The 14,398-nt window shown below is 46.4% G+C and overlaps 1 protein-coding gene across 2 annotated transcripts in view; it reads right to left on the bottom strand.

Moving 5' to 3' along the window:
* Window positions 1-7,142, bottom strand: part of EFNB1 (ephrin B1) — a 370,068-nt gene extending 362,926 nt beyond the window's left edge. The window contains exon 1 of one of the 2 annotated variants that reach the window (XM_085608335.1): window positions 7,015-7,142. The gene's annotated coding sequence lies outside the window, so the exon portion shown is untranslated. The remainder of the gene's footprint in view (window positions 1-7,014) is intronic. The other variant, XM_085608336.1, reaches the window with a different exon arrangement.
* Between the last annotated feature and the right edge of the window lie 7,256 nt (window positions 7,143-14,398).

Genomic DNA, 14,398 nt, shown 5'->3' on the forward strand with positions numbered 1-14,398 from the left:
AAGGGTTAGGCATAAACACATTTCCTTTCCGTTCACTGCAGAGCTCTTGTTTACTGACCTCCGCTTCTTTCGAAAGGGGGCTGGCGCTTGCACCCGTCGCATCTTGTAAACAATGCAGGGAGGAGCATAGAAGGGGCCGATTTTCTGCAGATGTGGTGGGACAGCGGCAGTGATATCCTCACGTTATCGTAACTCTTCGCTTTTGTAACAGATGTGGCACGATGTATTGAGGGGGCCTGAGACCAGCGAGTCACCTCCTAGCTGGTAAGATAGTACAAAGTGGTAAAATGCCCGGCGCTGGCTTCCTTTGCTATTTGACGACTTGCTAGTTAATGTTCCCCCATGACCCTTCAGCTGGTCCGACATAATTGCCAGGCCTACTTTGGGGTTCCAGTTCGGCCCTGTTGTGGAGTATCCTACCCAGGGCTTTAAGTGGGATAAAAAAACATGGGTGGGGGTGGGGGACGGTGTTGCGCCGGGTCGATACGAATTGTATTTTGCTGTCTCTTTTGTCATTGCAACCAGGCATATTGATACAGCAAGTAACATGCTACCTACAACAAGTTAGTACTATTGGCTTTGTCAATCGTTGTTAGTTGCATAAGATAAATTAGCAGTAACTGTGGCTTGTATATAATATTGAGAAAGCATCCACTTGAAGCCCTAGTGACACCACGACAATGTTAATGCTCCTCAGTTTCAAAAAGAGACAACAATATAATCATGCAGTGGCTGAACTCGACAGATTAAGAAATATATCCCAAATTATATATAACAGTCGGTAGACGCATGCCTCTACAGTGTTCTATTGTATTTTGAAACCAGAATTGCTCAAGTTTGTATCCTTTCAAAGTTCCCTTTTCAAACAATCATTATCAACGCCAAGTCTGGCCCTGGCACGGTAGTGCGATTTTTGTTTAGTATTAATAAAATTTGACACTTCAGAGAGCAGTTTCAGCAGAGAGGACAAAGAAGGAATGGGCATGGGATCCAAATACTCATCATGCATATTAGTCTGGGCCACGGGCATTTTGCGATGCTGCAGCGTTTTCCTCATAATTATGGGTTTGCCAAACTTCCCAAATAATGCTCGCATAATAAATCTCGCTTTTGAGAGTGATTAAGCTATTGACATTGTAAATAACAATGGCGTTTCTTTAAATGCAACGGTCTCGGCATTGTTAAAGTTAGAGCTATTGGCTCATTGCTCATGACAATGCCGTTTCTTTAAATGTTTTAAAAACAAACACATAAACAAAAATAATGTCATGAGCAATGCCAATAGCTCTAACTTTACCAAGGCCGAGACCATTGCATTGTAAATGCTTGTTGTTTCAAGTTGTCCTACCAGCACAGCTGCTACGCTGTTGCTTGCCATTTACAAGGTAAGAAAGGGTACCCACTGGTACTTGGGGGCGGGGGGCTGGGGTGGGGCTTGTAGGGCTGAAAGGCGAGGAGACAGGCAGTCCTGAGGAGGCCCTATATGAAGACGCAATGTTTACGGGATAGAAATGGACAGGAATAAGAGGGTGAGATTTAGGGAGATAGAGGGGTTACCTCGTGCCACGACAGAATAAACCAATTTGCACTGGGGGAGCAGTGCTAAACTTGTAGTGGCATCTGATGGAAGAGGGCCAAGAGCGGAGGAGAGCTACACCCTGTGGTGGAGGTCCGAAGACACCTGGCCTGAGAGAGGGAACAGTACCGGGGTCAGGGAGATCCTAAAAAAAAGACTGAAGGAGTGAACAGTAGGGAGAGACTGCGAAGAGACCTGTACGGGGCAGCAGTGGAGTGTAAACAGGGGTCCCCTGCTAAGGGCATGTAATCGGCGCTCTAAGCGCAGTCCCTGCGGGTGGGAAGAGCAGTCTAGAGATTGGGAAAGTGCTGCCAGGTGACACCACACCTTCCGTCAGTCTAGATCTGGGCTTTAGGTGGCTATTATTTTGTATTTTAGCTTCCCTGTAAGTCCCTGCATGCTAAGAATGAGCAGTTGACTAGGAATCCGATATTGGCTGAAGAAGTCCGACCTGACAAGATGCTCAGCAGCTTCGAATCTCGGCATCGGCTCAACATCCTGTGATTCTGGGCAGATCACTTATTCTCTCTGTGCCTCTAAAAAATGTACGTGTCCATGTGTGATGTAACTGGTGCTCATGTAAAGCACTCCAGTACCTTCGGTTCGCTTTTGCAAAAAGATTTTTTTTTTTAAATGGGAGCCTATGGCCGCTAACTTTTTGTCCCAAGGCAACGTAGGGTTGTAGTGCTTTTGAGGAAATCCTATCATGTTGCTTCAATCAAAACTACAAAAATGCGGAGTTGGACTCACTTCCAAAGCGCTCTCCTCTCCGTCTTTTTTTTTTCCCAAGAATAGACAACGTGCACGATGGAAACTCAACGGTCAAGCTAATGTACGTTTACAAATGCAGTACGCGCTGCTGTGTAACACGATGCCGCCAGCCTGCTCCCAGGTCTGACCTGTCCTCAGACTTGCACAGACACAGTCGGGGCCCTCCCTGCTGTTTCCGATAGCCTGGAGTGAGTCACTTTTCAATTTTATTTCGGCAGGAAGTCATCTTCGTCATTGAATGTGACGAAGTGAAATTAATTTTTGCCCTTTCGCTGTGCACGCGACAGGGAGGGAGGGAAAGTGAAAGCGCGCCATGCACGCGTTGTGCTGAACGCGCCATGAGCGTGCACATCTGCTGTCCCCCTTCGGCAAGCAAGTTGACGACAATAGATCTTGCAAGGTGAGCAATGCATGCGCTGCATCGCTAGGCGAGACCTAAAAAGGTGCCTACACGATCAGTTAGCTCATCTTCTAACTTACGGATTGTTAAGTAAGCTTCCTCTAGGTGTATAGGTCGAGTTCTCTTAAAAATTGGAATCAAGAACTGGTTAGTGTATAGGCTATAAAATTTGCAAAAAAATAAAAAGTGGAGTGTTGTCAGCCCACTCCTATCATCAAATGGGCAAGGTAATTGATCCAGATTAGCAATATACCCCAAAGGAAAACACAGTAAAACGGTTACTGTGCCAGCCCTTAAACGAAACAATAATCCTCTCTCCCAACATCCAATTGGCTTTAAGAGGTAACTAGATGGGGTATTTGATTAGTCCGCAATGGGCAAATAACTTTCTACTGACTTTTTCTGGATCTCCCTTTCAAATCTTAGTGTTCTGTAGTGATCATATAAAGCACCCCCCCCCCCCCCGAATCACTTTTTTATTCGTATCAACAGATTCATCAGGGTTTGTAAAAATCACTGCATGGTCGATACTACTCAAACTATCCCTTACTGCAGCAAGCCATGGTATTCCTTTCCCTTATCGCACTTAAGGCAGTCTTCATTAATCTCTCTGGTCAGTGACGCTGCAGGATTCCTCCAGATCGCAAGCCATAAAAGAGTGTGTCGTGCCTTTATGTAGTCTTCAACATAGTGTAATTTTAGTTTAGCGTGGGAAATATACTGTTAGGTGGAAATCGGGGCTCCCAGTACTTTCCGACAGAATCTGTTTTCTTCAAGTTGGATACTATTGCACTTTGAGTGTCCCCATATTTCCACGCCATAGGTCGCCGTTGGAATGCACTGTGTTTTGTAAATTTTCAAGAGCGCTAGTATTATCCCTGTCTTTTTAGGCTGCGGTAAACTAATGATTGAATTAATAACTTTGGAAAACTTGTTCCTGCTGTATGTCACATGGTCTACCCAAGAACCATTGGCAGAGAAAACAAGCCCAAGGTAGGGAAAAGTGCTGGTGCAATAAGGTTTTTGATCATCTACAATAATAGAGTTTAAAAGATACTTTTTTGGCCCAAAAGACAAAATGATTTTTTTAAAATTGGTACACAGATCTAGACTACCCATAAAATCCACAAAATCCTTACTAAAATTCGTAGAGCATTCGGTGTTCGTCCCATTAAAACAGCGTAATCAGCATACCATAACACGGGGACTAATTTGCCGTTAATTTTGGGGACATCATTAGTAAGTACGATCAGAGATTTATGCAAATTTTTTATATATAAACTAAAAAGCAGGGGGGGCAATACACACCCCTGCCTTACACCTGTCGATTCTGATGCCCCCTGAAACTTCCCCACTCTTATTGATCCTTACACGAGTCCCTGTGCAAGTATGCTAAAAATGGACTAAAACCTCATCTAAGCTGTATTCTAAAAGGATGGAGTATTAACAAAATCAAAAGCAGAGGTAAGATCCATAAAAGCCAAATATACAGGGGTTTGCTGGGCTACGGTATATTTCCCGATGATTCATTTAAGGTTCAAACATTGTTCGATAGTGCCCACTTTACTTCAAAATCCCAATTGCCACGATTGTAAAATACAGTCATCCTCGGCCCATGTCCTTATTCTTATACAAAATCCACCCTAAAACTTTCATTGTATTGTCTGTTCGGGAGATTGGCCTATAACAATTAGGTGGAGATGGATCACCCTTTGGCATAGTAATGCTTGTAGACGAGGTACTTGGGAGTGGGGCATTAATTAGGTTATTAAAAACATTTAATAAAAGGGGCGCCCAGAACTCCGGTTTAGACTTAAATCAATAGGCAGCCCATCAGGGCCTGGAGCTTTATTACTCAAACTTTGCTTAACAGCATCTTCAACTTCCTGCAAAGATATTACAATCGCGGAAGGATCTTCAAGCTCTGAAAATGCTTCACTCTGTGACGGCAGTGAATAAATCACCGAGAAGTGGGCTTCCCACGCCTCGCTTGTTACATTACAGCTTATAGAAGATACTGGTTGAGTGAGAGCGCTCATATTTTTACCTGCAGCCCAGAAAGTGTTCCCATTATTTAAGAGAGTGGCCTCTGCTAGGGCATCCCAGCGCTCGTTCATAAGCTCTTCTTTCCTTCGTGAGACGGCTACCGTATACTTTTGCCGTAAGGATTTAACCAAGGAAAAGTCTCTTGAGGTTTTTGATAATGCTCCACACAGCGGTCTATTAATTAATGAGCTTTCACCATTAAATCACCTTGACATGAATTCTGCTCTCGACATTGGTTTTGATAATATAGATTTAATCCCCCCACATGATTTTGCAAAGTCACGGACTACCACCAAATTAGGATCCTGTAATGACAGACATGAATCGATGAGAATCGGACAGTCCCTAATCATCTTGGAGAAAAGATCTGTATAATTAACTCCTCGCCCAACCAATCTTAAGTTATCGGTAGAAGGTGTCACATTCCTTGCACCCCACTCATTATAGTTTGGTTTTGGGGGGATTCTTAGTTCTATCATAATCGGATTGTGGCCGCCATGAACAGCAGGGACAACCATAGCTTTGATTAAACAATCATCGAAAGTGTCAATTTCATATGGGGATTGGACTATGCAAAGATATGTATGGTCATGTATGGTCATGTATGGTCATGTATGGTCATGTATGGTCATGTATGGTCATGTATGGTCATGTTTACTGGTGAAGATTAGTTGTAATAAACATGGCCTCTTTTCACCCACAATGCTTGATGGAATATCATTGATTTGCGGGATTTATGGAGGTGGGGCAGGGACAACCTGGGGGGGGGGGGGGGGGGGGGGGGGCTGGGTACTATAAAGACTGCAAGCCCCAGATTACACCGGTTTGTAAACAAAAAGCCCTAACAAGCCCGATCTCCTGACATGGAACATCATATTTGCTCTCAATTAGAAGTGCCCGATCAATGAACCTTCTGGCCTCACGAAATACACTGAAGTTTCCCAAAAAATATCTCCTCACACTGGGCCCTGCACAAACTAACACACTTATGCAAGACCGTGCATCTCCGTGCTCTTCAATGGCAGACACATTGCACGGGCTAAGCGTCTGCCCCTACCCTCTCTTTTAATCAGTGTTCGAAGTGGGCGGCATCTCAGGGGCACGACGTGGCCATACTTTTTAAATGTAAGAAAAACAGTCCATATACTTTTTGTGAAAAGAAACGTCCCAGTATGGATAATTCCCACATTTGAAATGCTTAAGTATCTCCTGTGCTGCGAACCCGGGGAGGGGCAGACAGCTAAACAAGCCTTCTTACCAGGGTGCCCTCCTCCCTGTGCTCAACTTGTTAATCTGCAAATTTAAAGGGAGCCTGGAAGCCGTATGAGCTTCAATTGATGGGTTCACTGAAACCTTCCCGCTTATTCTTTTGAAGTGGTATTGGAAGGGAGTTTCAAGCTGAGCTGGGGTGTGCGCTTTTAAAAGACCTTTATAAAAAAAAAATGCTTTCACTGTATACAGGCTGGGTATTACTAAAACCTACAATTCGGAAGCACTTTTTTTTAATCAAACCTTGTTGCTCATTTTGTAGCAGCCTCTCTGATACTGTGTGTAAGGCAAGTTTAAAGAGACGACTTGCATACGCACAGTGCTTAGTGTCAGGCTGGGACCTCGTGGCAGGAAACACAAGTCCAACCCTCAATTCTGTGGCCCTCTGGTCACACACACACAGACCCCTGCAGAGCATGAACAGAGGTTCATGATGCATAACGGTGCATTTCCCACTGATTAACTTAAATTGCATTTATTTTTTATTTATGCCCTGCGTTACTTTATACGTAGCAACGTGACTGAAAAAGTTACTGATTTTTCCTTAAGCTATGCCTTGCCTTTGATCCCGCCCAAATCAGCCCGCCCCCATTGCGCGCAACACCACAGTTACCATACTTTTTAAAACACCCTTTGCCTGCTTCACTCATGCTGACACCCTAAATTAGTGACACAGCTCAAGGGGTTAATGTCCTGTTGCAAGCCCCGTATATGTAATCTGCGGACGCTGATAAACCTCAACGGTGTTAACTCAGACCTTCATCCTTCGGAGGCCATTACAAGGAAAGGAAAACTGTGAAAACATTAGCACTTGTTCCTTTTCAACCCAAGAGGCAGCGCGCTGTGGTGCGCAGTGAATTAGGGCTAAAGGTTGCATTCGAACACCGCAGGTCACACGAGAAGCGTGTTCTCTGGGTGAGAGGCACCATGACAACACCACACAAACACCCACCTTCGTCCCTCAGTGCACCCCCATGCACGGATCGCAGCCGTGCGGGCGCTGACCTGCGCCACCCAAGCAGAAAATGGGCTTCGGCCCAAACGAGCACAGAAAACAAGTTCCAAAGCGGCTGGGCGTGTCCCCCGCTGAGAACCTGCGGGCGCCTTTGTCTCACCTGAAACTGATTTCCACGCTCCAGTGGCTGCCCGTGACCCCTGCAGGCACCCGTACTCCCTCACACGGCTGCCTAGCAACCCTGGCAGTGCTGTGCTCGCAGTCAGGCTGGCTGTCAGGTGTGGGAGCTGTCCTCGGTTTGGGGAGATGGATTGTAAAAGTTATACCTGAGAAGGCACATGTCCCAGACTGCCGTGTCATCAGTATCACGGGGGGAGCCTGTCGTGAAGCCCTTACGGAGGATGTGGTCAGGCGGGGAGGGGTCGGCCTCCCTACACAGGTGGTGCTGCTACAAAGACCTCCAAGGCTCGGTGGCATTGTTTCACCCCCCCCTCCTCCTTGGGAGATCGAGGGTTTTCTCTTTTAAGATCATGCCTGGTTCTTGTTTTTTTTTTTTTCACTGTCAGTAACCATGCCTTTAGTATGCTGCAAATAGAAAGTTGTAAGTACAAACTAAGATATAGTTACTGATTTTTTTACACATGGCATTTTTAATAATGCTCTTCACTCACTTATTAGATCCTGTCCCGTTTCTAAGGTTCAAATAATCTTTTTATTTTTATTATTCAATATACTTTTATTGATTTTTACACATATAGTTATCAACGCTTTTTCGTTACAGGTTGGCAGCCCCACTGGCTGTCTTTGTCAAAAGTACAGGTGCATGGTATCTATGTTTGGCTGTCCCCCTATCCACTGTCTTGTTGATAGCATAAGAGTGCGTGTAAAGGGAAATGCTAGAGAATAAAGAAGAGAGAAGAAGTAGTAGTGTACAAGAAGGGCAAGAATGTTATTACCTGCGTGTGTCAGTTTTGGTCCTGTGGGGGTGTATCTGGGGCTTTTTGGGCCCTCTCCAGTTCTGTTCACAGGGGTTCGTAGGGGACCAGGAACTCGTCCAGTGAAGCCCACATACCCCTGGAAGCTGGCCTCCATGGTGAGTTCCGCAGGGCCGTGCTGTCGGCGCCTCTGAGGTACGTCACCCAGTGGAGCCATCCTTTAAAAGTCGCCTTGGCTGAATCTTTCCAATTGGAGAGTGCTATTTTTACAGCCGTTGTCAGTAGGAGATCTAACAGGTCCCTGTCATGTTGTGAGTCTAACTCTGCGGTAATGTACGCGGTGGTGAGGGTAGAGAATTGTGGCTTTAGTGTGCATCCCAGTGCCCTATTTATAAAGGTAAATATTTTCTCCCAGAATCTTTTGACTTTGGGGCAGTAGTAGATCAGGTGTGCCAGGTCTCCCTTTTCCTTGTCGCAGTTCCAGCACAGGTCATTTTCCCTGAGGCCCAGCGCCGCCAGGCGAGCCGGGGTCCAGTAGGTCTTGTGAAGTAACCAGAATTTTGTCTCTGCTAAAACTGGGGAGATTTTGTTTCGTGAGGCCCAGAGGAGGCGCAGTTCTCTTTCACTGAGTGTGGCGTCAAGTTGTTTTTCCCAGTATGAGGCCGCTTTACAGTTGATTTTGGTTGTGCTGGGGCGAAGTAGCTTGTAGAGATGTGATACCTGGTGACCTATTGTGTTGAGATTCGTCATGTATTGAGTGATTGATGGCTTGTGCTTTGCTAGTTTTGCTTTTGTTAGGGCTGTTCTAATTTTCAGGAAGTTGTATAGCTCTATGTCTGGTAAATTGTGAGTCATTTTTAATGTGGTGAAAGTGATGGGCTTTTCTCCTTCTTCCAGTTGCGCTGGAAAGGAGAATCCTTACTTCTTCCATGTCTCTATGGAAAGGGGTTTCCCCCTGTACTTAAATTTGGTGTTTGCCCACAGCGATTCCCATTTGGAGTTTTTTATGCTGGTCTCCATTTTTCTGTCTATTTTGAGCAGGGCATTTTGTTGTGTTTTTGAGTATTGGGTTGGAAGCGTATATGTGTTTATTGGCTGCTAGGAGTGTCATTGGTTGTAGGTTGTTTAGGATGGCTCGGTCAATTGCTAGCCATACTGGCATGTACCCCTGACTAGGCAAGAGCCAGTAGGACCCCTGTTTTGCCAGAAATGCGGTCTGGAAGGTTTTGAAGTCTGCTAAGTTTAGGCCGCCCAGTTTTTTGTCTTAGTTTTTTTTTTTAGCTTATTCTCGTTTTTTTGTCCCGCCATAGAAATTTGTTAATCATCTATTTTGCAGTAGAAGTCATCGGTGAGAATGAGAGGGAGCATTCCCAGCAGGTAGTTGATCATTGGTGTGATCATCATCTTGACTGTTTCAATCCTTCCCCACCATGATATAAATTTGGGGGACCAGGACTCTAGCAGTGTCTTTGTCTTCTCTAAGAGTAGCTTCTCGTTCTGGTCAAGTGTGGATTTGAGGTCATTGCCGAAGTGTACCCCTAGATATTTGATGAAGCCCGTTTGCCTTGCTAGGCCCGATTTCCCCAGTGTGTCTCCAGTGGCGTGGACGTTGAGTGGTTTGCACTCCGACTTGTCCTTGTTAAGTTTGTATCCTGAGTGTATTGAGTATGTTCCTATGGTATCTATGAGGGCCGTGATGGAGGTCGCGGGTCGTTCTGTCACTATGAGGATATCATCTGCGTATGCGGATATTTTGACTGTGACTTCGTTGATCGTGATCCCACACACTTCCTCGTTAGCCTTGATATCGCTGATCAGGGGTTCCAAGGCCAACAGGAATAACGAGGGGGACAAGGGGCATCCCTGTCTTGTTCCGTGCTGTAGGGGGAAGGGGTCAGAGACTGACCCATTAACTACAATGTGGGCTCTGGGATCCCCGTATAGTGCCATTACTTTCCGTGTATATGTTCCCCAAGGTTAAATGCCCGCATGCATTGTTCTAGGAAGTCCCATGATACCCTGTCAAAAGCTTTCTCGGCGTCTAGTGTAACAGTCAACGCAGGTTCGTCTATTTTGGCGGCGCGTTCTAGTAGGTGGCATAAGAGTCTGGTGTTGTCGTGTGACATGCGAGTCTTTAGGAACCCTACCTGTGAGTTGCTTATTAGTCTTGGGACCACAGTGTTTAGTCTTGAGGCCAGGATTTTAGCATACAATTTGCAGTCTACATTGATTAGTGATATGGGTACAAAGTTTTGGGGTAGTTGTCCGTCTTTGCCTTCCTTCGGGATAACAATTATGTTCGCCTCTGACATGGATTGGGAAACTACTCCTTCCCCCGCGCAGTGGTTGAACAGTTTTTTCATGGTTGGTTGCAAGTGTGTTAGGTAGGTTTTGTAGAACGTGGCCGTGTACCCGTCTGGGCCTGGTGCTTTGTTTTCTTTTAGGGACTTGACCGCCATCTCTAGCTCTGCAGTGCTTATTTCCCTACCTAGCACCTGTGCTTCTTCATTCGTTATCTTTGGGAGGTCTAGTCTGTTTAGATAACTTGCGCAACCTTCCTGATCTAAGGCCTGGTCTTTTTTGTAGAGTTCTTTATAGAACTCCTGGAAATTTCTTAGGATTTCTTTATGCCTTGTGTGTGTGTTGTTATGTGAGTCAGTGATTGATGAGATGGTAAATTGTCTTTGTTTGTGCTTTAGGTAGGAGGCTAGGAGCTTTCCCGCCTTATTCGCCTCGCATAGATTGATGGCCTTATATTTGTTCACCCAAAACCCGGCCCTCTCGCTCAAGATTCTGTTGTATTCGTATTTTTTCTTAGTGAGTTCAGTTAGGGTGCTAGTGCTCTTTGTGTCTGTGATGTGGTTCGACTCCAGCCTTTTGATGTCATGTTCAAGTTGGGTCAGGTGTTGGTTAGCACTTCTGTTAATTTTGGCTTTTATTTCTATTATCGTGCCTCTGACTGTGGCCTTAAGTGCATCCCATATGATCTTGGGGTCAGTGCCCTGTGTGCCATTGTGTAGCAGATACTCTGTTATGGCCTCTTCGATTTTGGTTTTGTTGCCTTGGTCTGCCAGGATGTCGCTATTAAACCTCCATCTACGGGGAATGTCTTCGTTATGGCGCCTGCTTAGCTGTAGGCTGATGCATGAGTGGTCTGAGAGCAATCTAGGTGCAATGTCAGTGTGCTCTATTAGGTGAGTGTGTGTACCTGTGATTAATATGTAGTCTATCCTGCTGTATGAGTTGTGCGGGTTGGAATAGAAGGTGTAGCCCCTAGTGTCCGGGTGTTGTAGTCGCCATGGGTCTTTGAGGTTGAATCGGGTGCAGATGTACTTTAGTACGGTGTGTGCATTTGGGGGATGGGAATGGCACTGTGATTGTCTGTCTAGTGTGTGGTCTAGTGCTATGTTGAAGTCCCCTGCCACCATGTGAGGTCGTTGTGGTGAATAAGTTCCAGTTTCTTGGAGACTCCCTCCCAGAAATCGGTGTCGTCTGTGTTGGGGCCGTAGATATTCGCGACATGGATATTCTCCTCTCCCCTTTTCAGGCACGTAATGAGTAATCTCCCTGCTTCATCGTGATCGTGATCTTCTATTGTTAGTTTGGAGTTCTTATTTATCAGGGTGATCACCCCCTGTTTCTTGCCTATTGCCGGTGCGCAGGCTACCCGTCCTATCCATCTGGCCTTAATTCGTTTGGAGTCCTCGAGAGAGAGCTTGCTTTCCTGCAGCAGGAACACGTCCCCCTTGGTCTTAGCTAGGTAGTCTAGTATTTTCTTTCTCTTGACTGGGTGGTTGAGGCCTTTTACATTGAGGGAGACTATCTTCAGGTTACTTGCCAGGGAGTTAGTGATATTTTGTGTAATTGGATGTAGAGTGTGATCGCCATTTGGCCCTCGCCCTTTATCCTCCCTGCGATCTGTATGAGCCCTCCCTTCCTAGCTGGTTGGCCTACCTAAAGTGGCGGATGGTACCTGTGCTCCCCCACTTTGGGTCTGTTGCTCCCCCCCCCAGCTCTTGACGACCTTTTACGTCTTGTATGTACGTGTATAGATAGAAGGATAGATAGGAGGATGTGTAGAAGACAGTGGATAGATTCCAAGAATACAAGTAAGACAGACGAGACAGACAAACCCTCCCACCCTTCCCCCCTCCCCTCCCACCCCCCCTGTTACAAAACCTCGTATGCTGAACGTGCGATGGCAAGATCTCCATTCCGTCTCACTGGGAGTCGTTATTTTAGTATGCTAGTGTTATTATATGTTCGTATTAATTGAAATTTGTGTAAATGCGTTCCCCCTAATCTCTTCTTCCAGCATAGGACTCTACATATATCACCTATCCATATAGACAAAAAGGATATACGGATATATATAGTTCGTGTTTCTCCCTGTGTCGTGGCGTTCCGCTTGGTCATGGTCAGGCTCTTCCAACAGCGCCTTGAGGTAGGTATCAATACTTGAGTCCAAGTCAGTTGATCTGAGGCAGGTACATTGGTTGCTGAGTGTTCCTCTTGTCCCTTGTCCCTTGGTCTTACTCTTGTTCGATCCTGTACCTGCCCTGAGTAAGACGATCTCTGTGTTCTATTAGCTCCTTTTAGTCTTGAGGTAGTCGTGGTTGATCTGAGGTAGGTACAAGTTCCTGAGTATTCCCCTTGTCGATAGTTTTCCCTCCTGCTTACTCCACTCTTAGCTCCGGCGAGGCTCTTCTCATGCTCGTTCCTGTTTGGGATGTTTCCATCTCTTGTTGTGTTGGACCATCAAGGTATCTGCGTAAACTCTCTTGGCTCCTCGAAGATATGCGTTCTGCCTTTGTCGCTTATTCTGAATCTTGTGGGGCCTACAAACGAGAATATGATGTTCTCCTTCCTCAATTTATCTCGCATTACCAGGAATCCTTTTCTTATGTCCACTGTGGGTTTGGAGTAGTCCTGTGCTAGGATTATCCTCTGCCCATTCCACTGCATGTTTTGATTTTTCCTCGCAACACCAATTATTGCCTCTGCATGTTGTGAGCGTAGTGGCTTGTATATTATTGGCCGAGGGCCCGCTCTAGTGGCAGCTTTGTAGGCTGGGACTCTGTATGCTCTGTCCTGCTCGAAGGGGTGGTCGAATTTAATGTTTGTAATTTTGGGGATCATTTCCTCGATGAAAGTCATGGAGGACCCCGCCTTATCTTCTTCACCCTCCAGCACTCCTAAGATTCTTATGTTCCCCCTTCTGTTCCGGTCTTCCAATTCCGCCGTCTGACACTGGAGGGCTGCTGTGGTCTTCGTTAGGGCTTTAAGGTCTTTATTTAGTTGTTGGTCCCCGTCCTCTATGTCGCTTACTCTCTGTTCTACCACCGTCAGTCTGTTGTTAGCCACGTGAATGTCCGCCCTAACAGCTGCCAGTTCCAGTTGGATTGCATCCGTAGTCTGTTTCGTGGTTTTGGCTAGGTCATGGACCTCAGCTAGCTTTTTCAGAATCATGGCGAGAGTGCTGTTGATATCCCGTCTGTGCTTGATGGGTGAGTCTGTTAGTGTGTCTCCCTTGTTTTTTTTCGTCTGTGGTTAAATTTTCCCATCATTCCCCGCCATGACTGACAGCCCTCTCTTTTCTTGCTGTATTTCGAATCTTCCGCCTCTGTTTTGCGCAGTGAGTTGTTATCTCTGCTGCTGTGCGTGACCACGTTTGGTGAGTTTGGGTGTCTCTTTTAGGCCAGCTTGTTGTGTACTCTCGCGGGGCTGGGTGGAGCTGCTCTCTGACGTGCTTCTACTTTGTGTGGTAGCCGGTGTTGGTAGGCCTTCCACTTGGTTGGCGTGTCTTCACGATGACCGTGTTGGCGCCACTCCTCCTGTTGGTGCTTCCATTTTTGGTGGCCGTGCTACTCCTTGCCTCCATAGCGGTGTCTATCTATATCTGCCTCTTGTTCATTGCACCCGTTGCCACCCAGCGCTTTCTCCTCAGCCCTCTCTGCCTACGATGGGTACCGGTTGATGCACCCGTATGGAGGAGCATTGGTGGGTTTTGTGCGTGATTTGCCTCCCCTTCGCACTGTCCCTCGCTTCAGTTCTTGCTTGCTTTGACCTTTGTGCAGGAGCCTGAGATCCAGGTATGTGGCGAGATTTGCTATATGCCCTTTGCCTTTGCGGTGAAGAAAACACCACCGTTATTGACCTCTCACTGCTCTTCCTGTTTTGCCCCCCCTGCCTTTCTCGTTCTTCATGGCAGCGTTTGTTCTTACGTGCGAGGTGGTGGCTGCAGTTCTGATCAGCTCGCTTCTTCCCCCTGCCCTTTGGGCACCCGTTACTCCCCTCCCGTTATCCTTCTCGCCTCTGTTGCGCCGTTGGAGACATTTGCTTCCTCGCGTGCTGTTTTGGGAGCCGTTCGGGCTCACCAAACCAAGATGGCTGCCTCCTCTGGGTGTTTCCAGTTTCGATTTTGCTTCGTCCGGTTCGAGTGCTCC

The sequence above is a fragment of the Triturus cristatus genome, chromosome 5_2 (assembly GCF_964204655.1).
Source record: "Triturus cristatus chromosome 5_2, aTriCri1.1, whole genome shotgun sequence".
Classification (NCBI taxonomy): Eukaryota; Metazoa; Chordata; class Amphibia; order Caudata; family Salamandridae; genus Triturus; species Triturus cristatus.